The sequence below is a fragment of the Silene latifolia genome, chromosome 4, assembly GCF_048544455.1.
Source record: "Silene latifolia isolate original U9 population chromosome 4, ASM4854445v1, whole genome shotgun sequence".
NCBI lineage: Eukaryota > Viridiplantae > Streptophyta > Magnoliopsida > Caryophyllales > Caryophyllaceae > Silene > Silene latifolia.
The window spans coordinates 104147517-104174378 of NC_133529.1; the positions used below are offsets into that span (position 1 = coordinate 104147517).

General features: G+C 38.2%; 1 non-coding gene across 1 annotated transcript; it reads right to left on the bottom strand.

Moving 5' to 3' along the window:
- Nucleotides 1–8085: 8085 nt before the first annotated feature.
- On the bottom strand, nt 8086–8193 carry LOC141654224 (small nucleolar RNA R71). Its single transcript, XR_012547788.1, has one exon. It is a non-coding gene; the product is annotated as a small nucleolar RNA R71 (small nucleolar RNA).
- Nucleotides 8194–26862: the final 18669 nt, after the last annotated feature.

Here is a 26862-nt window from a genome sequence, read left to right on the forward strand (position 1 = left end):
CTTTCGGATTGTAATGCTATGGCTCGTATGTAACAAGATCGATTTGGAATAAGGTCATAATACCATTACTTTCACAAAGCAATATTATAACAATAAGACATGTGCGCTAAACTCCCACTTAACTTTACTCCCACTCTATCTTTATAGATTATAGTCCCATTACTTTCACAAAGTAACACATTAACTATAAGATCTGTTTGTTACGATCCAATCTACTCCCACTCTATCTCTTAGAAATACCTCTATTTTTAAGAGATAGCTTTGTGAGTAACAAACATATATATTGTGGAGTATTTGGAGTTTATCTAGACTATGCATTAGCTTTCAAAAGGCCAACCTTATCATGTCAGTTTGATTCATGTGATATGCGAGTCTGATCCATGTTATTTGTTAAATAGACTCTCTATTTCAGGTATTTCCTGGTTGACCATCCGTTTTAGAATTACTTGTCCGTTTTGGATTGCAAATTCCCAAAATTGAGTTCAACAACTCAAACCGACTCATATTAGTTTGATCTTATGGGTAGTGACACTTGGTCATAATCCATCTTTAATAAATCAAATTTATTACTTAGATCTTTGCCACTACGATCGGATCGTAATGCTTTAGAACTTTATTCAATTGGTTCTCTACGTCATTTAGAAATTTCTCAAATTTCTTTAATGCTTCACTTTATATTTGATTAAGTAAATATACCCATATCTACTTAAATCATTGTTAAAAGTGACGAAGTAGTCATAAATTCCCTTTGCGATGATGCATATTTAGAGCACATACATCGAAATTTATTAGTCCCAACAAATCACTTGCTTGTGTCCCTTTACCACTAAAGGAAGTACAAATCATATTGCAAAGGAGACAAGATTCGCATATTCCATATGATTGAAAATCAAATGATTCATTAAATCCAGTCGACACTAGCCTTTAATGTGTTTCTAATTTATGTAACCTAATTGAAAAAGTCAAATGTACAAATCATTTGGATTACTAGTTATGAGTCTTTTAGATCGTATTATGTAGATATCATTGCTTGAGTTGGAAGTGTCTAAAACATGTATATCATTAAGATAAGTGACATGGCTCACAGCCATGTCTATTTACAACAAAATACAACAATTGTCTTTGATGGCAAAATATAAATCCTTTCATGTCTCACATAGAAATGGAAATAATGTTTTAGACTAAGTGGGTACATAATAACAATTATGTAAATTACAGCTCAAAGCTATTAGCTAAAACAAGTACATAAGTACCTCTTGAAGTGGCGGCTACCCTAGCTCCATTTCCTTGTCGGAGATTCATATCACTCTTGTTTAGCTTTTCCACATTTCCAAGTCCCACTTGGAGTAATAAGTCCAACTTTGATATCTTCCAAATACTTTGAGGCAATTGCGTTTCCAATGGCCCATGACATTATAATAATGACATTCCTCATAGGATTTGGCACCCTTCTTGGTCTTGGTAGTCCCACTATCCATTTCCAATTCATAATCAGGTTTGAGTTTCTCGCCCGTTTTTGCCTTCCCTTTATTAATACCAATACTCCTTTCATTTGCAAGGACACTCTTGCTAGAACTCCCACTTATTTTAATATTTTTCTTTGTTTCTTCAAACAAGGATGCTTGGGTTTTGTAAGTTTTTCTTCACAAGATTTTCTTTCCAAGGTGGTGAGCAATAATATTTGAGTGGGTGGTGTGGAGGTGGTAAAGAAGCAAAAATTTCCATCCTGACCAATGCCAACGCGTAACTCTCTAATCGTATCATTGTCATACTCGGAGCACTTTTCATCGAACGATTGGAGCCATGTATCAATGGTGATTGGCGTAGGAGTATTAGATGAATTCATTGCGTATAATTAACTACAAAAACGGAAATGAAGGAAATAATTAACATCTATCGTTTTAATAATACTCGTAAATTTAACTACAAGTATAGCATTTATATAGTGACCTCCACCCAACTATATAAATGATTCTGAGATCCAAATTCATATTAATACGGGTACGGTAAGCCGAGTTAACCCTTATTAATATAACTCGGTGGATTAACCCCTTAATCGATTCTACTTCTAGAAGTCTCGGTCGATAAAAATTATTCTAATTTTCTTCTTTAGCCCGGGAAACATGCGATTACGGTCACGAATAATTCCGTTGAGCTCAATCCAAATTTCGATGTAATAACATTTTATTACCCACTTACCCAACGTAACAAGGTTTATATTACGGTAAAGCCGGCTCAACTCCCTTATGAAATTGGGATTCATGGTTTATACTATTTGGCAAGGCTAATTCTCAATTATTATATGTGAGAGGTCTTGTCAATTTATTATCTATCACGTTTTAAGTGAACTAAAGCGATGAACTACGATAATTATAACTGACAAGGTCGATGACTCGATATGAAATGCATGTGTTGTTATGGCGATTTGGCAATGCATGTAACATATTAAAAGAAATGCTAAGCAATAAATAAAGTAAATTCCTAGTATGGCCTTCCTAAAATAGAAAATCTAATAAGCTATTACATATTCGGAAACCAACTCCTTTGGTCCCTTGAATCTTCAAGTGGCACGCCTCCCAAGACACCCTCTTCGTCGGATCAACTTTCCGAATGGCACCGTCTTTGAAGATACTCCATAATTACAAATAATAATAAAAATACAAAGCTATTCCTATTATACATTTGTAAAATGGAAAAACTAATAAAAATAAAAGTGATACGAGATCACATTAAATTACAACCGAATCAACATTCCCTTTCATTGCGGGTAATATTGATTAAAACTAAGGTCATACTAAGATAAAATTACATAATTCAAAATTATATAAATAAAAGACATTCAACAATTGAAATATGCAGCATTATAATATGTACCTATCATGCCAAATGATGTGCCAAATCGCCCTATTTAACTTATGTCGTACATATAACCCGACTTTATGGAAATGCGTGATAATAACCTTTTAAAATCACTAATTAACAATTAAATTACATCTAAGCTCAAGTTAATTATCCTAACACTTTTTAGGACTCAAAAATTAGTCATCACTCAATTTTTGACAATAATTCAACTTGATATAATTTTATGCTCATTTTTGACCTTAAAATCATTAATATTTATGAAATAAATCCAAATTAAATTATAAAAATTTCAAAATTTTAATTTTAAATTTTTTGAACATACTGGAATAATTCAATGACACTCATAATGTCAAAAATCATGGTTAAAATTTTCGAATTAATTTTGAGAAAATATAGTTGCATTTTCTCGGTTTTATCTCATAAAATATTTAAAGTATTCAAAGATTAATCCAATAAATTTTACAACCTTAGATATGATTAGGGGGATATTTATCAAACATAAAATAATTTTTTCATGCCATGCAATACGTTTTAGCTATTTATGCTAAAATAGTCACTATTTATGCCATTTTTACTCTAAAAATTCATAAATCATGCTAAATGAAATCATTTAATCTCGAAATTTACATACACTCTGTAAATTATGCATGTGACAACATATTAAAATCTCATGGCCTAATTGGAAATTTAACTATTTTTAATCATTTTACCTCTTTTAATCCATTTTTATCTCATAAAAATCATAAATCATGCAATATTAATCCAATTAATACGAGATTTTACACACAACTTGTAAAATATGCATGTGAGGTCATATAAAATTTTTAAGGTCAGAGACTTAGTTTAACTATTTTTAGCATTTTAATTCCCATTTTAGTCATAAAAATGTAATAAAATGACCAAAAATCATTAAAATGAGCAATAAATTTCCATAAATCATAAAAATGACCTAAAAACATTTTAGGACCAGAATATATAATATGTATGATTATTTCGTGAATATACTTATAAATCACAAATTTTTAGTTTTATATGTTAACTTTTTAACCCGGAAAAACAATAACCGATTATGCATGCAACATCCTTATGCTCTGATAATACTTGTTAGGTTTATTTACCTCTTATTAGACTCCTCAAATAGTAAACTAATTAACTTGTTAATTATTTGTTCTTTAGATCTAGTGCATGCATAACAAAATAAAAGATTTATAAGAAAAACAATGTCCCTTACATTGCTATATGGTTCGAAATATAGGGCACAAGTAAGGTCACCTTTCTTCACTTGTTCTTGAGCTTAATGTGATGGATGATCCTCCTAAGACTCCAAGTATAGAAGCCACTCCAATAAGTTGCACCCAAGATTAATCCCAAAAATTCCTACTAATATTAACTAGATATGTAGTAGAAATGTTCCCTTAAAATTATTAATATTTCTAGTATTACTACCTCTAGTAATAATTGGATAGTATTAGTATTTTAGAGTGTTTAGATGATTTTGCATGTGAGGAGATATGGAATGAAAAACAAGCAAAAACAAGAGTAGTAAAACTGAGCAACAAGTGCTCATTTTAAGAGCACCAAAACCGGTGGCTTTTGCATGGGGGGGGGGGGGATATTTCTCTTTTGTTTTTACTTGTTTTTTTTTTTATCATGGGTAGAGTGTAGGAAACATATTTGTAAGATGTGTCATAGAAGTGTCACAATCACACTTTATTCTAACACATATGAACAAGATAAAACTTGAGCATCTTTTGCTCTCTCATTTGGCCGAAATAATGGAGCCATTTTGGTCCATTTTTGCCTTTTGTCATTTGTCCCACAAATGCGTATAAGTCATATGTTTAACTATCTTACATAATTAATTATTAATGTAATCATTTAACACTTAAATATTACAATTAATAATATAATATATACTCCACTTTTTGAGTAGTATACTACCATTATATAAATATATAATGGGTCTTTTAATTGCTAGTTAGTTAAAATTACATCTTCTTGTAACTTTAAATAACCAATTACCTCTACCTCAATGCTTATATAAAACCTCAACTAATCTAGCAATTTAACACTTAAATACTAAATTAAATCTTATTTAATCACATTACAATAAGACGCAAAATTACACTCCCATAATTAAGAAATTAATTAATCTGTATCACATACAATTAATTAAATATCTATTTGGGCCTCATCCTATAGGTGTGACCTAAAGGGATCAACTGATCACCACCGTCACACGACAGTAATGTCAAACTCTAGTCAGTCAATCATTACCGATTAATGACAATCATTCGACTATATAAAGAATCATCCCTCACGTATTCTTAATATGAGATTTAATTATGATATTAAATCATGTGATCGCACTATTGTTGAGGACACATTTTCCAACAAAGAGTACCAAGATTTTGGTGGAAATCAAAGAAACCAAGGGTTTTACCAAGGGAATCAAGTGAACCAAGCTAATCAAGGATTTGGGCAAGGGTATGTTCAAGGGTTTCAAGAACAAGGCCAAGGATCAAACTTCAACAAAAATGGTCCTAGAGCTAACTTCCATGGGGGAAAAAACAACAACCAAGGTTCCAACACTCACATATGGGTTCCCTCTACCCATAGCCAACCAACCTTATCAAGAGCCCCAAGGTGAGCTCTCCCAAACTGAGCTTTTGAAGATGATAAAGAACATGCAACTTCAACATAGTCAAGAAATGGCTAATTTTGCCAAGGCAACCCAACAAGAACAAGCAAACTTGAGGGCTACCTTCCTTAAAGACATGAGAGAAATGGAATCAAGGATGGCCTCTCATGCTATGGCTAACCCTCAAAAGCCGCCCGGTGGCCTATTAGCCCAAGGACAAAGTTCCAAGGACGCCTCAAATAGCCACCATGCTCATGCGGTAGTGTTAATGAGCGGTGTAGAGCTTGAGGACCCCTACAAGGACCTTGAGGTGGAAGTTGATGAAGATCCCAAGGGGAATGGTGATAAGTGCATATTTTATATACGTTCACCCCCTATATTAGCTTCATTTTACATGTCATTTGGCACTTATCATAGTGTTGTGAGCTAATATTTGTTATTCTAGTGTGTTTGCTTGTCTTAACATATTTTGTAGGATATTTAAGCTTTTTGGAGCTAAAATACTACAAGATGAGCTACTAGAGTACTATGGCTAAATGAAACCAAGTTTTGGACTAGCATGGAGTATTGGCATGGGTTAGCATGAAGAAATTGGTGGATCAAATTGTGTAATTCAAATGTTGTCAACAACCAAAATCAAGCCCAACTTCAAAGTCCAAGTCAATGGGAAAGCATGGGATTCTAAAAGTTCCTAAGATGCCAAATGCTAGCATTAACCGGGTGATTAATCGCACAATTAATCACCAACATTGTATACCCTTTGCAATTAAGAGGAGAATTAAGAGAATTAACCGAGGATCACACGACCCCGATCGGGGCCGCCTAACCCCGATCGGGGTTGCATGACCATTGATGGCTTACGTTTTTCTCTTCCTCTCCTATAAATAGGAGAGGTGTTCCGAGGTCTTAGGCATCCAATTTTACGTCCAAGTTTTAGTTTACAATAGCCTTAAGCATTATAATTCTCTCAATAGTTTTCATATTAGTTTACAAATGAGTTAATCTTGTAGTTGTTCAAACATTTGGTTCTAAGTTATTTCAAGCTTTTGGTTATACATTGTTCTTCCATACAAGTTCTCTATTATTAAGGTATTTCTATTTCTAGTTTGCAATTTTACATTTCTATTTTAGTTACCACACAGTTTATAATCAAGTATTCCATTTTACATTAGCATTGTTCTTTTCTCATGTTATATCATCTAATTAATATAAATCTTATAACCATGTTTAATATTTCTTACAATATAGTTTGCAATTTACATTTTAGTATGAGTAGCTAAATCTCTTAGTCTAAGGGCAAGGGGAGCCATGCATAAATCTAATACATAAACATGATAAAATAAGTTAATAATAATATTGTTCATATTGCTTCTATCACATGTTTGCAGCTTAATGTTTAATCTTTGTTTAAAGGCCTTATTCATTGATTAAGTTTGTTCATTCGTTCTAAAAGTCGAGAGGCACGGAATTGAATTAGACTAAGCATGTGTAGTAGGACGACCTAGTCATGGACGAGAGTTTCTCTAGGACCCGGTCTATGGTTGACACTAATGCCGTAAGGTGGGTGTCTCTAAGCCTAAACAATTAACATTTATCAACTCCTATGTTTAATTTAAGCATTTACATAATTTGCATGTGTGACCCGACTTCCCTAGACTCCTTTTATCATTTATTTTATTATTTTCTAATCATCAAACCATCTAACAAATCAACCCAAATCGTAATCGACCTTGATAAAAATCTACCCATAGCAATTCACGAAGTAATTCCCGTTTCCTTGTGTTCGACCCCTATTGCTACATTAACTTGTTGTCTAGGGTAATTATCTTTGCATAGGTACGCGATAAGGCTATCAAATTTTGGCGCCGTTGCCGGGGAAACGGTTTTATTGCTTTTTGAATTGTCGATTTTTATCTTGTTTTCCTTTGTCTTGGGGAACACTTGTTCCTTGAGACCGTTACTTATCATTTTCCTAGAAATTGTTGTCTTATGCCCAGGTCCTCTCATAGTGGAGAATTGCTTTCACCGGATTTCGAGCCCGAGAAAACCTTTAGGAGAAGACGACGATTTTGGAAGGAAGTGAAAGAAGCCACTTCTCCCATACAAGTTGAAAGTGCTAGAAAGTCTTACTTAGACGATCTAGAGGTTCTTGAAGAGGAGGAGGTTTCTTGTTCATCATCTCCACCACCATCACCATCTACTACCAAAAAGATGGTGAGACTTTCCGATCACTCAAAGCCCACCGCGGCCATGCTACCGGTCGGTATCACCACTACTCAAATCACCGCGCCGGACTTCGAGATCAAACCGACATTTATTAGCCTTGTGGAGAGAAAGCAATTTGGAGGAAGTCCTTTGGAGGATCCCAATTTGCATGTGCAAAACTTTTGTGACTATTGCTCCATGATCCGGCAAACGGGCGTCACCCAAGCCCAAATAAGGGAAATACTTTTCCCTTTCTCTTTGAAGGACAAGGTCAAGCTTTGGATCAATAGCCTTGACCGCACCACCTTGGGAATCACCAATTGGGAGACATTGGCTCTTGCTTTTTATCAAAAGTTTTTTCCACCGGAGAAAACTCAAACCTTAAGGAGCCAAATCACTGGATTCCGTCAACAAGCTCTTGAGAGCTTATATGAAGCTTGGGAGAGGTACAAAGAGCTTCAAAGGAAATGCCCACATCATGGGCTAGATGATTGGTTTCTAGCAATAACATTCTATAATGGATGTTGTGCCGAGTCCCGAAGGATTCTTGATTCCGCCAACAATGGGCGGTTTGATCAAATTGACACCGATCTTGCTCATTCCACAATCGAATCTATGGCGATCCATGATGCCCAATATGTCAATTCCCGAGTTGTGCCATCCAAAGGTATAGAAGAATCCTCTAACAACTCCGTTTTGCTAGCTCAAATTGCCTTGCTCCAACAACAATTGGCGGAGAGAGATGCTAAGGATTCCATTCAACAACTCAATGTTGTGTCTTCAACGAGCCAAATCATCGTTTGTGATGGATGTGGAGGTGCGGGCCACTATGCCGCTCATTGCCGAGCTCCTATGGAAGAGGTAAATGCTTTTCAAGCTCTAAGACAGAGTTCATATCCACCGGGTACATTTTCCAACACATATAACCCGAATTCAAAATTTCATCCAAACTTGTCTTACACTAGCAATAATGTGCTTAACCCTCAACCCCCACCACAACAAAATGCCTATGTCCCTCAACAACAAAAGTATATCCCTCCACCGGGTTATCAAAATCAACAAAGGCCCTCACAAAACAATTACCAACAAAATCCACCACAAAATGGCCAACAAAACAATCAAGGAGTTGGTAAGCTCGAGGGCATGATAATCCAAATGCAAAGGGACTTGTTGGCTCAAATTCAAAAAAATGATCAAGCTCATAGTGCCGCAGTCAAGATGTTGGAACAACAAGTGGCTCAACTAGCCGCTTCTAGCTCTCAAAGGAAGAACGGCCAACTACCTCCCCAAGGTGAGCAACCACATGAAACCGCTAATTCTATTTCCTTGAGAAGTGGTTCAAGCTATGATGGGCCATCCATGACTTTGGATGAAGAGGTGGTTGTTAAAAAGGCTAAGCTTGGGGAAATGACAAAAAGAAGGCTAGTGAAGAGCCTATTGTTCAAGATCGTGTGCCATTTCCTCATCGATTGTTGATGCTAAAGAGGAAGAGCAAGCTTGATACCAAAGATGTTGGGTCTCCTATGCCAAAAGAAAGTGATGGGGTGGTTGTTGAAGAAATCTCTCCTAATGCTAAGGAGAGTGATGCCGTTTCAAAGAAAGTGGATGCTCCCAAGGAGAATGAGAAAGAGATAGTGAAAGATGTGGAGGATGCTCCTCCCAACGAAGTTGTTCAAATACCATTTCCTCATCGTCTAGCAAAGCACAAGGAGGAAGGTAAGTTTGCTAAATTTTTGGAAGTTTGTAAGAATTTGCAAGTCACCGTCCCATTTTTAGAATTGCTTACCCAAGTCCCCTCCTACGCAAAGTTTATGAAGGAAATTCTCTCAAAGAAGCAATCCTTCAATGAGGTTGAGACCATTGCTTTCACCGAAGAGTGTAGTGCACTCTTACAAAATAAGTCTCCCCCGAAACTTAAGGACCCCGGTAGCTATTCTATTCTTTGCACTATAGGCAAATATACCATTGATAAGGCCCTTTGCGACCTAGGTGCTAGTGTAAGTGTCATGCCCTATTCCCTTTGTGAAAAACTTAACATGGGTGCTTTAAAATGCACAAGTATTACATTGCAAATGGCGGACCGTTCTTTAAAGCGACCTCTAGGTGTCTTAGAAGATGTTCCCGTCAAAGTTGGTAAGTTTTTCATACCCGTTGACTTCCTCATACTTGATATGGCCGAGGACTTACAAACCCCAATTATATTGGGTAGGCCATTTTTACGCACCGCGGGTGCGCTAATTGATGTGAAAAATGGGAGGTTGACTTTGGAAGTGGGTGATGACCGGGTTTCCTTTAGCAAAAACAACACCGTTAGAAGCCCAATGTTACAAGAGTCTTGTTATTTATTTAGCACTGTGGACTCTTCTTATGCCTCTACTATGCTTGGATCCTCACTAATAGATCCGTTCGAGGACGATATGGGTGTTGTTTGCTTTGTAGGTGACGATTCTAAGGGCACTATTGCTAAGAGTGCCAAAAAGAAGAAAAGGAAATTTTATTTGAACAATTTCAAATGGTTGCGGAATGCTAAAGGAGCTATGACATGGAGCTTGGTTGGTGGCAAGCTTAAGAATAAAATTTGAATCAATTAGCTTCTTACGTCGTGCGGGACGTTAAACCATCGCTTCTTGGGAGGCAACCCAAGCTTTTTATTGCTATTATTTATTTTTTGTTTTTAATTTTCTGCAATTTATTGTTTTTTTGTATATTAGTAATAAAATGTTCGACTTGATGATGTTTCTTTTTGTGATTTTTATAGGTGGAAATGGAGAAGAGTGAATATGGGACGCAGCCCCATGCAACAACCCCGTTCGGGGACGTGGTTTTCGAGAAACAAGAAGGGAATTAAATCAATGCGGAAAAAAGGCAAAACCTGAAGAGGAGGTCAACCCCGATCGGGGTTGGTGGCCCCGATCGGGGTCGTGGTTCTGTGAAATTTTGGCTTTTCTTCCTTATGCGGGTAAAGAGTGAATCGTTTTTTTCATTCTTATAGAAACCCGATGGTACCTTCATTCTCTTTCTCTACCATTTTTCTTCACTATTTTTCACTTTGATCACAAAGAAACATCTACATCCCCCCGAATTCATGCTAGCTTGGGGGAGATTGGCAAATCGAGTAAGTTTTAATTGCTTTGCATTTTAGTTTAGATCTTGCATCCCATTAAACATAACCTCTAGTCCTTCTTGTTTTGTGCTTTGAGCCATTTTTATGGTTTGATTGGGTGATTTGATTAGTTGGCACATTGAGGACAATGTGATGTTTAGCTTGGGGGGAGATATTGCATTTGCATATAGCGTAGTTTGCATATAGTATAGAAAATTTGAAAATTTTTGAGAGAAATTTTTGCTTTGTGCTTGCTTGTAGCCTACTTTCCTCTTTGCTTATCCTAATAGTGGCTTGTTGCTAATGATTTATTCTTTCATGTTGGGATATTAGCTACATGGGGATGTCTTGACATAGTAGGTGGGAGATGAAGAATGAACCGAATGGGCTTGATCTTGACTTGTGGCAAGCTACAAAATGGTAAGGTAGAGCCTCTTTTTGACCGATGCATCCATATCCGGTCTCTCTTAGGTGAGTGTAGCTCTCCTTATGATGTGTGTTTTATCAAAACACACAAGTATGGTTCTCATGTCATCTCTTGGTAAGCATGCATTCACTTGTTATAGCATTTTGGAGCCATTCACATGAATATAATTGCCTTCTTGACCCCTTCACAAACAATTTTCCCTAGCTACATTATAACTTGCCTACCTTGTTGAGCTAGTAGCTTGTTTGGTCTTGTTTGGGTGCTCAATTGAAATTTGTTTCAAAGTTTGAATATCATGTGAGCTTGGTCTTAATGCTCAAAGAAGAGGAAAAAAAAAGAGATGAAAGAAAAAAAATGGAAAAAGATGAAAAAAATGAGAATGAAAAAGATGAGAAAAAAGAAAGAAAAAGAAATGAAAAAAAAAAGCATGAATTGAAAAGAAAAAAAAGGAAGTATGAATTTAAAAGAAAGAAAAGAGAAGAAGAAAAGATGTGAGAATTTCTCAAGCATTATTCATATATTTTGGAGGATTTTCTCATGGTTTGAATTGCAAAATTGGATTGGAATTGGGATTGAGAACCTTTACAAATATGGTAGTTGCTAGCTTGACTTAGCTCCACATTACCATAATTCATTTGTTCTCCCTTCTTACCCATGTTTATTGCCTTCTTCCTACCCATTTGGCTTCTTTATCATGCTTGCATTTGATTGTTTTGGCTTACTAGTTTTGATTGATTACCATATTAGATTGCGGGCACATTATTATAAGTCGAGGATAGTTGAGTGTCTATTCACAAAATTGTCCTTTCACATAAAAAGAGTTTGAGTGCCCCGTGAGAGTCCATAAGTCAAAGGATCATGCAAGAGCTTAAAGGTTCATTCAAAGTTTTCTACGCTACGCCGTCATGTAAATCTCAACCATGCTTTGCTTTATTCCTTGCCCATGTTGTTTCGGGTTTCAAAAATCATTATGCTAAGCTTGTTGGGATATTGCATTTGATGGGATTTGGTTTCTTGCTTGGGGACAAGCAAGGGTTTAGCTTGGGGGAGTTTGATAAGTGCATATTTTATATACGTTCACCCCCTAAATTAGCTTCATTTTACATGTCATTTGGCACTTATCATAGTGTTGTGAGCTAATATTTGTTATTCTAGTGTGTTTGCTTGTCTTAACATATTTTGTAGGATACTTAAGCTTTTTGGAGCTAAAATACTACAAGATGAGCTACTAGAGTACTATGGCTAAATGAAACCAAGTTTTGGACTAGCATGGAGTATTGGCATGGGTTAGCATGAAGAAATTGGTGGATCAAATTGTGTAATTCAAATGTTGTCAACAACCAAAATCAAGCCCAACTTCAAAGTCCAAGTCAATGGGAAAGCATGGGATTCTAAAAGTTCCTAAGATGCCAAATGCTAGCATTAATCGGGTGATTAATCGCACAATTAATCACCAACATTGGATACCCTTCGCAATTAAGAGGAGAATTAAGAGAATTAACCGAGGATCACATGACCCCGATCGGGGTTGCATGACCATTGATGGCTTACGTTTTTCTCTTCCTCTCCTATAAATAGGAGAGGTGTTCCGAGGTCTTAGGCATCCAATTTTACGTCCAAGTTTTAGTTTACAATAGCCTTAAGCATTATAATTCTCTCAATAGTTTTCATATTAGTTTACAAATGAGTTAATCTTGTAGTTGTTCAAACATTTGGTTCTAAGTTATTTCAAGCTTTTGGTTATACATTGTTCTTCCATACAAGTTCTCTATTATTAAGGTATTTCTATTTCTAGTTTGCAATTTTACATTTCTATTTTAGTTACCACATAGTTTATAATCAAGTATTCCATTTTACATTAGCATTGTTCTTTTCTCATGTTATATCATCTAATTAATATAAATCTTATAACCATGTTTAATATTTCTTACAATATAGTTTGCAATTTACATTTTAGTATGAGTAGCTAAATCTCTTAGTCTAAGGGCTAGGGGAGCCATGCATAAATCTAATACATAAACATGATAAAATAAGTTAATAATAATATTGTTCATATTTCTCATAATTCTCTCTAAATTTAGTAGTTAGTTTAGGTTAGCTTTTAGTTTAGTTTAGTTTAGATTTACTTTATGTTATTTACATTTTCTATTTACATTACAAGTTATAAAACAATTTACATTTACAAGTTATTTATATTACAAGTATTGTTCTTCCATTTTCATTTCCAATTTCAAGGTAATTTCTTATTCATGTTTTCATTTATCATTAGTTTAATTTACATTTCCACCATGTTAGAGTAGTATCTTTTGTCTAGGGAATGAAGGGAGTCATGCATAAAAAGTATTTGTAAAATGTTAAATTAGGTTGATATAATATTGTCTAAATTGTTCTATCACATGTTTGCACCTTAATGTTTAATCTTTGTTTAAAGGCCTTATTCATTGATTAAGTTTGTTCATTCGTTCTAAAAGTCGAGAGGCACGGAATTGAATTAGACTAAGCATGTGTAGTAGGACGACCTAGTCATGGACGAGAGTTTCTCTAGGACCCGGTCTATGGTTGACACTAATGCCGTAAGGTGGGTGTCTCTAAGCCTAAACAATTAACATTTATCAACTCCTATGTTTAATTTAAGCATTTACATAATTTGCATGTGTGACCCGACTTCCCTAGACTCCTTTTATCATTTATTTTATTATTTTCTAATCATCAAACCATCTAACAAATCAACCCAAATCGTAATCGACCTTGATAAAAATCTACCCATAGCAATTCACGAAGTAATTCCCGTTTCCTTGTGTTCGACCCCTATTGCTACATTAACTTGTTGTCTAGGGTAATTATCTTTGCATAGGTACGCGATAAGCCTATAAAATGGGTTGGAAATGAATGGTGAAGAGGGAAGCTCACCCATGGTACCGTCGGGTAAAGTTAGTGAAGACAAGAAAGGGAAGAACGCTTGTGAAGATTCGTCAAGAAGGGGAATTCAAGTGGACAAGGATGTTGATGGATATGTGGAAGACCTCCCTTATGAGGAAGAAGCTATTGAAGAAGTACATTTTCAACACACTAAAAAGGTAACAAAGAATTCGGTTCCTCCAAAGGTATCTTCCAATTCTCAACTTGTTCCTAAAATTCCTTACCCTTCAAGAGCCATTAAGAGTAGGGAAAACCTTAAGTATTCCTTGTTTTGTGATATGCTTGAGAAACTTGAGGTTACCCTACCCTTTACGGAAGTGATTATGAACATGCCAACTTACTCAAAGTTTTTAAAAGACATCTTGACCAAGAAAAGAGTCTTGGGTGACCAGGAGATAGTGGATATGGAAGAGGCATGTAGTGCTCATATCCTTAACAAAATGCCCACTAAACTCGGTGACCCGGGAATCTTTTCAATCCCATGTGTAGTTGGTGGTGTTCCTATATCTAGAGCTCTTTGTGACTTGGGAGCAAGTGTGAGTGTTATTCCTTTAAAAGTTGCAAACAAAATTGGCATTCAAAACCTTGCTCCAACTACCATGACTCTCCAATTGGCGGATAGGTCCGTCAAGCGCCCTATGGGGGTGCTTGAAGACGTACCCGTCAAGGTTGGAAAGCTTTTAATTCCCGCCTATTTTGTTGTCCTTGATATTCCGGAGGATAGCCATACCCCCATCATCCTAGGTAGGCCATTTTTGGCTACCGGAGGAGTACTTATTGATGTGAAGAATGGGCGGCTAACCTTCTAAATTGAGGGCAACAATGTCGAATTTAACCTCCCAAATTTGATGAAAGGACCAAGAATAGAAAGGTTGAGCACTATTGAGTTGATTGATGAAGTAGTGCATGAAGTATCCCGAGAAGAAATGGAAATGGAAGAGGTTTTTCAAATCTCCTTGCATGATGAAGCTATGAAGGAAGATCATGAAGTTGATGAAGAACTCTTGAAGAAAGTGAAGGGTTTTCTCCCTCCAAAGGTACAACTCAAACCCTTACCTCCCTCACTCAAGTATGCTTTCCTTGATGAGGGGGAGGCTTATCCGGTAATCATAAATGCTAACCTAAGTGAGTCACAAGAAAAGAAACTTTTGCAAACCTTGAGAACTTATAGAGGCTCACTTGGGTATAGCATAGATGATATCAAATGTTTAAGCCCGAGTTTGTGCATGCATAGAATAGTCTTGGAAGAGAGGAGTCAACCAAAGTAGATGGTCTTAGGAGGATTAACCCCAAAATGGCCGAGGTTGTCAAAAATGAAGTCCTAAAGTTACTTGAGGTCGGGATTATCTATCAAATCACGGATATTAAATGGGTTAGTCCGGTTCATGTAGTACCAAAGAAAGGGGGTGCAAATGGTTGAACAAGAAGATGAGACCACCCTACCTACTAGACCGGTGACGGGATGGCGGATGTGTATCGACTATAGGAAACTTAATGCCGCCCCCCTTAAAGACCATTTCCCGATTCCCTTTATAGACCAAATGCTTTAGAGGCTCGCGGGACATGCATATTATTGCATCTTAGATGGTTACTCCGGGTTCTTCCAAATCCCCATTCACCCGGAGGACCAAGAAAAGACTACCTTCACTTGTCCCATAGGGGTCTATGCTTATCGTAGGATGACATTCGGGTTTTGCAATGCGCCCGGCACCTTTCAAAGGTGCATGATGACAATCTTCTCGGACTTTCTAGAGAAAAGCATGGAAGTTTTCATGGACGACTTTAGTGTCCATGGGGACTCGTTTGATCATGGACTTGACAATTTGAATAATGTGTTGAAGAGATGTGAGGAGCACAACCTCGTCCTAAATTGGGAAAAATGCCATTTTATGGTAGAGGAAGGGGTTGTACTCGGCCACGTTGTCTCTAGAAGGGGTATTGAGGTTGATGGTGCTAAGGTTGCCGTTATAGAAAACTTGTCACCTCCTTCCAATGTAAAGGGGGTGAGGAGTTTTCTAGGCCACGCCGGATTCTATAGGCATTTCATTAAAGATTTTTCAAATATAGCAAAGCCATTGACCTCATTACTCCTCAAAGATGCCCCTTTTGTATTTGATGAACCTTGTCTTGAAGCTTTTCATAGGTTGAAGCAAGCATTGGTCACGGCCCCAATAATCCGGGCTCCGGATTGGAGCCTTCCCTTCGAGATCATGTGCGATACTTTGGACTTCGCGGTTGGTGCGGTCCTTGGGCAAATGGTGGATAGGAAGCATCATGTGATATATTATACAAGTAAGACCCTTGACCAAACACAATGCGGGTATTCTACAACCGAGAAGGAAATGTTAGCGATTGTTCATGCCGTTGAAAAGTTTCGGCAATACCTTGTTGGATCTAAGGTGGTGGTTTACTCCGACCACACCGCCTTGAGACAATTGATGGTGAAGAAGGATGCTAAACCCCGACTTTTGAGATGAGTACTACTCCTTCAAGAATTCGATCTAGAGATTAAGGACAAGCCGGGATCCGAAAACCTTGTGGCGGATCATCTATCGAGGTTAACTAAGGAATCCCGAGGGGATAAAGACGATGGAGTCCCTATTGATGAATGGTTACCCGACGATTCTATCCTTGCTATTACCCACTCCACCCCTTGGTATGCGGACATAGCCAATTTCTTGAGTTCTAGCTTTATCCCCGAAGAATTCGATAACCAAGCTAAGAAGAAGTTGAGATATGAATCAAAGAGATATGTGTGGGAGGACCCTTACCTCCATAGAAGATGCAATGATGGGATTTACCGGAGATCTGTCTCTTAAGAAGAAGGTCGTGCGATCCTTCAAGCTTGCCATTCTACCGCTTATGAAGGGCACTTGTCCACATCTAGAACCCAAGCTCGGGCTCTTCATTGTGGCTTCTATTGGCCCTCCTTGTTCAAAGATGCGTATGCTATGGTGCACTCTTGTGATTCTTGCCAAAGGAGAGGTAACATTGGGAGAAGAGATGAGATGCCATTGAACAACATTTTGGAAGTTGAGCTTTTCGATGTGTGGGGGATGGATTTCATGGGACCATTCCTATCTTCATTTGGCAACCAATATATATTAGTTGTGGTGGACTATGTGTCCAACTGGATCAAAGCAATCGCCGCCCCTACCAATGACTCAAAGGTCTTCACCAAGCTCTTCAAAGACTACATTTTCCCCCGCTTTGGAGTAACCCGGGCCGTTATAAGTGATGGTGGGTCACATTTCATCAACCGCACCATCTACACACTCCTCAAAAAGTACGGTGTCCGGCATAAGGTAGCTCTTGCATACCACCCCCAAACCAATGGGCAAGAGGAAGTTTCCAATAGACAAATCAACGCTATATTGGAGCGGGTTGTAAACAAGTCTAGGAAGGATTGGAGTGCTAAGCTCAATGATGTGTTGTGGGCTCTAAGAACCGCATACAAGACCCCAATCGGCACTACTCCTTACCGGTTGGTCTATGGTAAGTCTTGTCACCTACCTCTCGAGTTGGAACATAAAGCAAGATGGGCCCTCAAAGAGCTCAACTATGACTTAGATGTCGCGGGAAACAAGAGGTTTCTTCAACTCAATGAACTTGACGAGTTGAGGATGGATGCTTATGAAAGTGCAAGACTTTACAAGAAAAGGACCAAGAAATGGCATGACTCGAAGATTACAAGAAAGGAGATCGGTGTGGGTGATAAGGTGCTACTTTTCAACTCCCGTTTTCAACTATTTCCCGGAAAGTTGAGGTCTCGATGGTCGGGACCATTTGAGGTAGTCACCGTGTTTCCCTACGGTTCCTTTGAGTTGAAGAATGATAAGGGAAAGTGCTTCAAAGTGAATGGTCATCGAGTTAAGTACTTCTATAAAGGTCTACCAATTGAGACCCGTAATGAAGTTGATTTGGAAGATCCCCCATCCTTGGGGGATGAGTAATCTTAAAATTGAACAAGCTTTGGTTTGGTGGAGTTCCAAAAGAATCACCATTAGTATATAGCATGCATTTAGGTAGTTTATGAGAGTTTTGTTGGGATCGATGATACTTGACATTACGATTGATGACGGTCGTCATCTTGAAGGAATTGGGATTTTGGATGAAGAACAAGTGTATAACCATCAATTAGCTTCTTTCCGACATGATGAGTCGGCTTTGAAAAAGGAAAACGCGCAAACAAAGGCTAATTGATGATGGAACGTGAGAAAGGGGAATAACTTAGAAGACGAGCTTGAATGTACTCCCAGCCGGGTGACCGGCCACCGGTCTTCTAACCGGCTGGGAAGTTTCTGTAAGATTTGAAGAAAATTGAAGTTTTTGAGTTATGAGGGAACTCTCAGCCGGGTGACCGGCCACCGGTCTTCTGACCGGCTGGGAAGTTTATGTAAGTTGTTTGAAAATTTTCAATTTTATAAGGATGGTGAGTCCCAGCCGGTCGGCCGACAGCCGGTCCACCGGCTGGGAATACATATACAAGGAAAAATTGGTGGAAAAGAGATGAAGAGGAGTCCCAGCCGATCGGCCGGCAGCCAGTCCACCGGCTGGGAACGCAAATGTAAAGAAATGAAAGTGAGGATGTTCTCCCAACCGAGTGACCGGCGGCCGGTGTCTGACCGGTTGGGAAGTTTCTGTAAAGTTTCAAAATTATTTCGAAAAGGCATGTTCTCCCAGCCGGGTGACCGGCAGCCGGTTGTCTGACCGGCTGGGAGCCCTCTGATCGCAAATTAAACACGAAATTTCCCCTATTCCTTTCATTATTTCGTCTCCTTCCTCCTTTATTTCTCCCTCTAAACCCTAACCCCCTTCACCCAAATCCACAACCACCACCTCCTACCACCTCCAACAACCAATCCAACACCACCAAATCATCACAACAACCTTCCCCTCCATTAACCCTCTCTCAATCACAGAAAAATGGCACCAAAAAAGAGAGTGGGGAAGGGAGATTTAGCACTTCAACAAGCCGAGATGGTGGCGGCGGCTAATGACATGAGTTCCGACCCGAATTTCCCGGACCTCCAATTTGTCTCCGTCACAATGAAAGGTAAATTCGTTCTATTTAAACAACTTCCTCTTACCCCAACCCGGTTTATTGATAGACAATCTATGAGGGAATTAGGACTAGATCAAGTTACCTTGGAATTGTTTGAAGGCGTAGGAATGAAGTATATGTATGGGATTCATGAGAAAACGTATGCCCGTCTTACTTGGGAATTCTTGAGCTCCCTTAGGATAGACAAGCATCGCCAAACCCAAAAGGTCGCATTCTTGCATTTCCGTTTGATGAACAAAGACCACTCCTTGACCCTACCGACCTTTGCCTCTCATTTCGGGCTTGACACGAGCCCTCCTCACAAGGCCCCCGAGACCTTTGATATTGGGGACTTATGGAAGGCCATAACTGGATTAGATGATAACATCCGCCTCAAGAGAGCCGCTAATACCGAACATAATGCGGCTATTCGGGTTTGGCACCGGTATATGGGTTGGACTGTTTTTGGCCGGGAGGAAAACCATAACTTCCATACGGAGGAGATGGAAATACTCGGCTCCTATCTTTGCTCCAACCCTACAACCTTAAAAATAGACATTGCCCATCATATGGCCTTAAACCTCCATAGGCTTAGTAATTCCCCGGGCCAAAGGACCTCTATTGTGGTGGGTGGACTCATCACCCACCTAGCCAAACGATTGAACCGCCGATTGAATTTGAATGGGATGCGGTACGTCGTGGGGGATACAATGCTCTTCAAGAACTATATCTACCATAACCTTAATTGGTTAAAAACCAACCCGAATGATGGGCAAAACTATTGGCAAATCCGGGTAGATGGTGTTGATAGGAACTCTATTCCCCTTCCTAATCCCGAGAAAATGAAGGTGGTGCCCAATTCACCGCATTATTTGCTAGAAATTGAAGATCCCGAGGACCCCTTCATTCCCCAACAACAAAATCCCAACCTCGTCTACACCCGTAAAAGACCAATCATTCCCCCAAGGCCTTCCTTGCGGTATGCCATGCCTTCTTCCCCTTTTATTGCCGGATCCTTTCAACAAGGGGAAGCTTCTTCAAGTCATCAACCGCAACAACCTCCTCCTCTTCACAATGACCTCGTCTCCTTCATGGAAGAGATGAGGATTAGCATGGCCTCCGCCGCTAGTGAGCGCCTCGGTCTCCAACAACGCATGGACCGGATTTACTACGACCACTCTCTTGGTCAATTCCCGGTTTATGACGATTTCATGACGCGGCAATACAAACACCCCTCCCAATTGCACCCCTCTTACTATTTATTCCCGGATGGCGGACATCTGGAGGACGGGTCGCGCATCCTCTATGGTGACATCAACTTGCGGCCCGACTACTATAGCGCTCCGGTTTTCTCTACCCCACCTTCCAATCAAGGGGAGGGACATGACATCCGGTGGTTTGGGAGTGCCCCTTCCGTCTTTGGGGAGGGAGGTACTAGCGGGGCCGGAAGGAACCAAGAGCTCTTTATCGACATCACGGAGGAGTTTGATTCGGATGCCGCTTTGAACACGGACGACTTCATTCGTGAGTCCGAGTTCGGAAAGGTAATGATGACGGTGATGATGACGGCAACGGTGATGGTGATGACGATGAGACCGATTTCGAGTAGAGCCTAGTAATGAGGGCTCTATTCTCTCTCCCTTTCAATCGAAAAGTCAAGTATGATCCCTCCCTTAATCCAAATTCTCCCATTCATGTTTAATTTTTCGCATGCATTTAGCTTAGAAACCCACGTAGTTGCATTCATCTAGGATTGCATTAGCTTTCATATTTGTAATATATCGTCGCATTTATAAATTGCATTCACGTAGTATACCTTGCATTGTAATTCAATTATTGCATATAGAATAGAGCATGCATTGCATTTTTATTTAAAAACCACTAAAAATTTGAAAAAATCAAAAATCCAAAACATGTATTCATTTCCGAATTTCCTCCACACATTTATTTCCATTGGAAATATGTAAATAAATAAGTGTGGGGAGGAAATTCCTCCATTTTAAAAATACAAAAAAAAAAACATGTTATTTATTTTCGAATATTCAAAAATCCAAAAACATGTTCTCTTAATTCTCTTCTTACCCTCCAATGTCTATAAATAAGTGTGGGGAGGGCCTAAAAAAAACCAAAAATATGTTATTTTTCATTTTCCAAAAAAAAATACCAAAAATATGTTATTTTCTTTTCAAAAATTGAAAAATACAAAAATGTGTTCCTTTCTTTTCCCTATTCTCTCCCTATACTTTGTTCCATTGAGGACAATGTAAATTTCAAGTGTGGGGAGGGAAATATCCACTTTGTGAATATTTGTTTATATTTGTAAATCCTTTTAAATTTGATAAAATTTAAGAAAATCCATAAAAATTGAAAAATTTCAAAAATTTGCAAAGACTTTTGCATTGTATATATATGTCTTGTCTAACCTTTGGCATAGCGCATTGAACATTTGAGGCAAAAAGGAGCTAGAAGACCGCTTGGTATAATCTTTCCTATCTCTTACTCCTTTTTACTATTCTTTCTTTTTGGTATCTTGGATATTTTGAAGGAGAATGGGAATTTTGTTGCCTTGGGTATCTCCTTGGGAGACCATGTGGATTGTTTGGTATTGATGCATGCTGTTAGGATTAGATTTTGGTTGCATGTTTATTTTCATGTCCTTTTGATTCCCGCTTGCATTTTTTCACATGTATATATGTGTTGTGTTTCTTTCTCATTGCATTGAGTTTGTATATAAATTTTTTGAACAAAATTTGGTCTAGGAAGGGAATATGATACCCTCTATGATGATATTTTCTAGGTCGTGTCTTTCCCCTCTTAGTGGCTTGCACCTTGGAGACCTCCTTGTTAGGGTGTTTGCTCGCAAATACCCGGGAAATGAGGCTAGACCGGAGAGTATTGACCACCTTGTGAGACCATAGACCGTAGACTAGGCCTAGATTTCGACATAGCTACTTACATGTGAGATTTAGAGCCTCCTTGGGACTGGTACATCCATCCCCGGTCTCCCTTAGGTGTGAGTAGGCTCCTTGCGCGACATGTCACATCACGACGCACAAACATGGCGTCTCTTCCTTTTTAGACCATGAGATGTTCATTTATATGCATATTTTGAAACAACTAGTTGCATTTCATTCTTGAGCCTCACATTGCCAAATAAGCCTAATTTTTCGACCCTTTAGACTAGGTCCTATTTTGCTAACCCCTTTTGAGCTTGAACCTTTTTCTTGGCACCTACAAAACTAGCTACATACCATAAACAACCTTCCCTTATCAAGAAAGTTGCTTACATGTTGTTGGTTGTATGAAGGAGGGTGTTTTGAGTCCTAGTTGATGATTTGAGTCGGAATAATTGCCTTCATTTGGTTGGTTTGAATAAAGAGGTTTTGAAAAAAAAAAAATAGAAAAGAAAAAAAAAAGTGTAAGAAAAGAAAAAAAAAAAAAAAAAAAAAAGAGGAAAAGAGAGAAAAAGAAAAAAAATGCATTTAAAATTTGTTTGATGAGAAAAAGCCAAGCAACACTCTTTTCAACATTGGAGTAGAAAAAGGCGTTGCAAGAATAAAGGGGCACTTGATGTTTTTTCCTAAGTGAATCGGGTTTACACAATTTTTGCTTGATTTTGGCAATCCAATCTCTTGTTAGGGTGTAAACGTTATTCATTGGTTTCAATAAGGTGATAATTTTCGTGTTTTTCCAAAGTGAGTCGGGTTTACACAATGTTTGCATAAATTCGGGAAACCAATTTTTGTTAGGGTGTAGACATTACTCATTTGTTGCAATAAAGTGGAAGAAATGGAATTTTGGCAACTTCTTGATGTGTACCTCCACATTTCTCCCAAAATGGTGCTTGCACCAACCCCGTTTCATCCCGTCACCTAGCTCCGTTACAACCCTTGTTTCTCTTTATGCATATTTTCCTTTTTTTACATCTCATGAATGGTCTTGTAGGAGAGGATTCCATGTTAGATTGCGGGCATGTCTCACGAGTCGAGTAGTTGAGTGATTTTGGTTACTTGTTGCACAAAAATAGTCATGGGTCAATTTGGTCGAATCTTGTGTGTGTCATGTAAATCTCGAAGGTTAGGCTCTGATTCCCCCTTTCCCGCCTTTGAATCTGTTTCCTGGGCATTTGGTTGTCATATTGAGGTTGCTTGAGCCACCACTAGGGCATTGACACCCCGCCAAGACTTTGAGACGGTATCTCCCGACCAAAACCTTTAATTATTCAAAGCAAAACGGCCGCTTAGATGAGGAAAGCGGTTTGACTTTTTCTAATGCATCTTATTTGTTGACTTGTGCTTAAATGATTGATTGCATCAAAGTTTTGTAGCAAGACCCAACTTGCCTTGCAATAGGGCACTCTCCCCTTATGGGTGTCAAATTGTGAGTTGAAGGGGCGTTGAGTGCGCTAATACTCGATCGGCTTAAGTAGTAGAGTAGATGAGTGATGCTTATATTGTGCATCCACTCTCCATATTTATCTTAATAGTGACTTGTACATTGATTGAGGACTTACTTGGGGACGAGTAATGTTCAAGTGTGGGGAGGTTTGATATAGGATTCTTTTGTACCACTTTTCCCCTCTATTTTCTTGTTTTCCGACTCCATTTGAGTCGGTTTTATATGTTCCTGCTTGCAATCCGTACCCCGATTCCCGTGCCTATGATATTGTACCTTCCTTGTAGGAATTGAGGCGGGAATGGGAGTATTGAAGCAAAAGGACAAGCTCATTGGTCTAAGCATGGAAGAAGGAGGAAGAGAAGCTGAGAAGCACTCCCAGCCGGTAGGCCGGCAGCCGGTCAGCTGGCTGGGAGCACTCAATGTATACAAATGAATCAAATTGGTGAAGTTACAGAAGACTCTCTGCCGGTTCCTTGACCAGCAGCCGGCTAGCCGGCTGGGAGAGCACAAAGTGAAGATTGAAGCCAAAACTTACAGGAACTTCCCAGCCGGTCCTTCTGAAGGAAAAGTAGATTTTTATACATACTAACATACTCATATATGTCGAAATTAATTTGTCATAAAATTAAATACGGATTTTATGCATGCAAACAACATTAAAATAGAGGAGAAATCATGTCCTTACATTGGTGATTTCGGTATTATGGGCACAAAAGAAATCTCCTTTTCTTTTGTTCTTGAGCTTTCCCTAAGATGGAAGAACAAGATCCAAGTATAGGATCTCTCCCTAAACTTTATACCCAAGGCTTTCTCTTAATTCAAATTAATATTATAAGTACTAGTATAATATTAATCTAGTAGAAAATTGAACCAAAATATTTATAAAACACTTAAATATTTTCGGTTTTGATGAGAGAAGAAGAGGAGGATTTTATTCTCTCTAGAATTGTATTTTTGGATGATAGAATGAATGAATACTCTAAAACATTTTAGTGTTATTAGGTAAAAATTATAGGAAAAATCATGATGGTTTTGCCTTCTCAAAACCGGGTGGAAGGGGCCTTTTGGGTGAGCCAATGCATGCAAGTGTTGTTCTTTACAATACACAATAGGCTTGCATGGCTAGGAAATAAGGTAATCATTGTGTTTACCATTATCTTAATCAAACACAATATTAGCCCATTTCTTCCCTAATTTCGGCACACATGGATAACAAGTGATCCATTTTATTTTTGTCAATTGTAAATATGTCACATGTCATATGTGACATAAATTTGTTATGTAATTTTTAACATATTAAAAATCAACGTATTATCAAAAATACGTCACATACAAAAATCGACTTAGTAATATCATAATTACTTGTGCCAAAATATTTTACCATTTATAAATCACAACAGATTGTATTTATAATAATTCATTCAATTTCGATTGTTTCTTTAAACATTAATTTCATCCGAGTAATGATACAATTCAATTACTCAGACCGTATCTCATTTAATCACATTTCAATTTGATACGTAAATTTTACTTCCAAAAATCGTCTGTCAATTTTCAAGTAATTTAATTAACTCGTAACATTATACGATTAATTAAATAATCAATTAAGAGTGTTGCCCTATAGGTATGACCTAGGGGGTCAACTGATCACCACCATCGCACGACAGTAATGTCAAACTCTAGTCAGCCAATCATTACCGATATATGTTGACCAGTTGACAGTAACAATACTTCCCAATTGTATTCTTTATAATGAGATTTAAACATGTGATCATCATGATCAACAGTCGTGATCGCATTATTGTCGGAGGACACATATTCCAACAATCTCCCACTTGTCCTCGACAAGTGTGCGTCACCAATTCTCTTGTCCTATTACTATCTCCCACTCAATGCAAGGTGTCTTTCAGGTCGTACTTGCAAGTGATCATATCGAGAGTGGTTTCCTCGATCTGGAGAATAACTGATTGACCGGACTTATCTATCATAGATACTTTCCGAGCGTGGCCACGCATTTCCAGTTCATTACTCCTCGAGTGGCCCTGAGATATTGTTATAACCCTGACTAGGGATGGACAATTCCTATCGCACTCATTCCCTTCGACTAGCCGCAGCCATCATAACCCAAAATATGCCCATTTGACCCCATTTACGAAGGTCGTAGTAACACAAATCAAAGTTAATCTGAAACTGTGCCATCTTAGGCGAATAGTCTTTAGTCAAAAGAATCGACTCATTTGAATACTATAGCAGCTCTCGCCACGACCAGGCTATATAAATTTGCCAGAACTCTATAAGCGGTCATTAGGCCCGACAAAATGTTCCTAATGAGCCGCGCCTATGTGATCGACTAGTCATCTCACATGACTCTATGGCACTTGAACTTGCCATCAATCGCATCACACTCTAGTCACTTCGAGACGTCACCTCATGTAAGTAACTATGGGCAAAAACAATGTTAATCCATGTTCACTTTAACGGGGTTCAATTGTCTCTACAACCCGTTTGGATATAACAATGTACAAGGTGAGTTAATAATAACTCAAACGACAAATGTCGACATCACACTCGGGTAGTCAATATCATATTACAACCTTGTGATGTATATCGTCAGTGTAAACACTTATTGATTGCAATAGAAGTTTAACATCCCATGTGTCCATGCGTTCAAACTTCTTACACTTGCAATTTCCTTTACATTCATGTTCTCTCTCATAGCATGAATCTTACCAAGTACACATCAAGGTTCCCGACCTCGGTTTCGGTTCTTTAACTTGAAAGAACTTTCTTATCGACTATCACATAACGAACGAATTTGTGATGAATAATATAACTTGTACTGATCAAGTATTCCATCCACACACAATGCACTAGGTATATGTTTTGTAGAATCTTGTAACAATTTTGTCAAGATTATTAGCTTAGTACTTCTCACAAGTCCTAGCTTAACTAGGAAAGATTATTTTTGAATAACTTCTTATTCGACCAAGCATCTTTCCAAAACTTCTTATTTCTCTTTCTAGGTTTGTAAGATTTGGGATTCTCATAAATCCTTACATGTGCTCGGACTTTCTATAATATGTGCAACCTCTTAACACACAATAGAGCATTCCGTCAAACACTGAAATCGCTCATCGGATTCTACTTGAGAATGCATGACGTTTCTATTATGGCTCACCAATCAATCATCATGCTCTTATGCATTTGATTCATAATTGGACATGTACATGATTATTCTAATGGCGGAAACATTAGTTACTAAT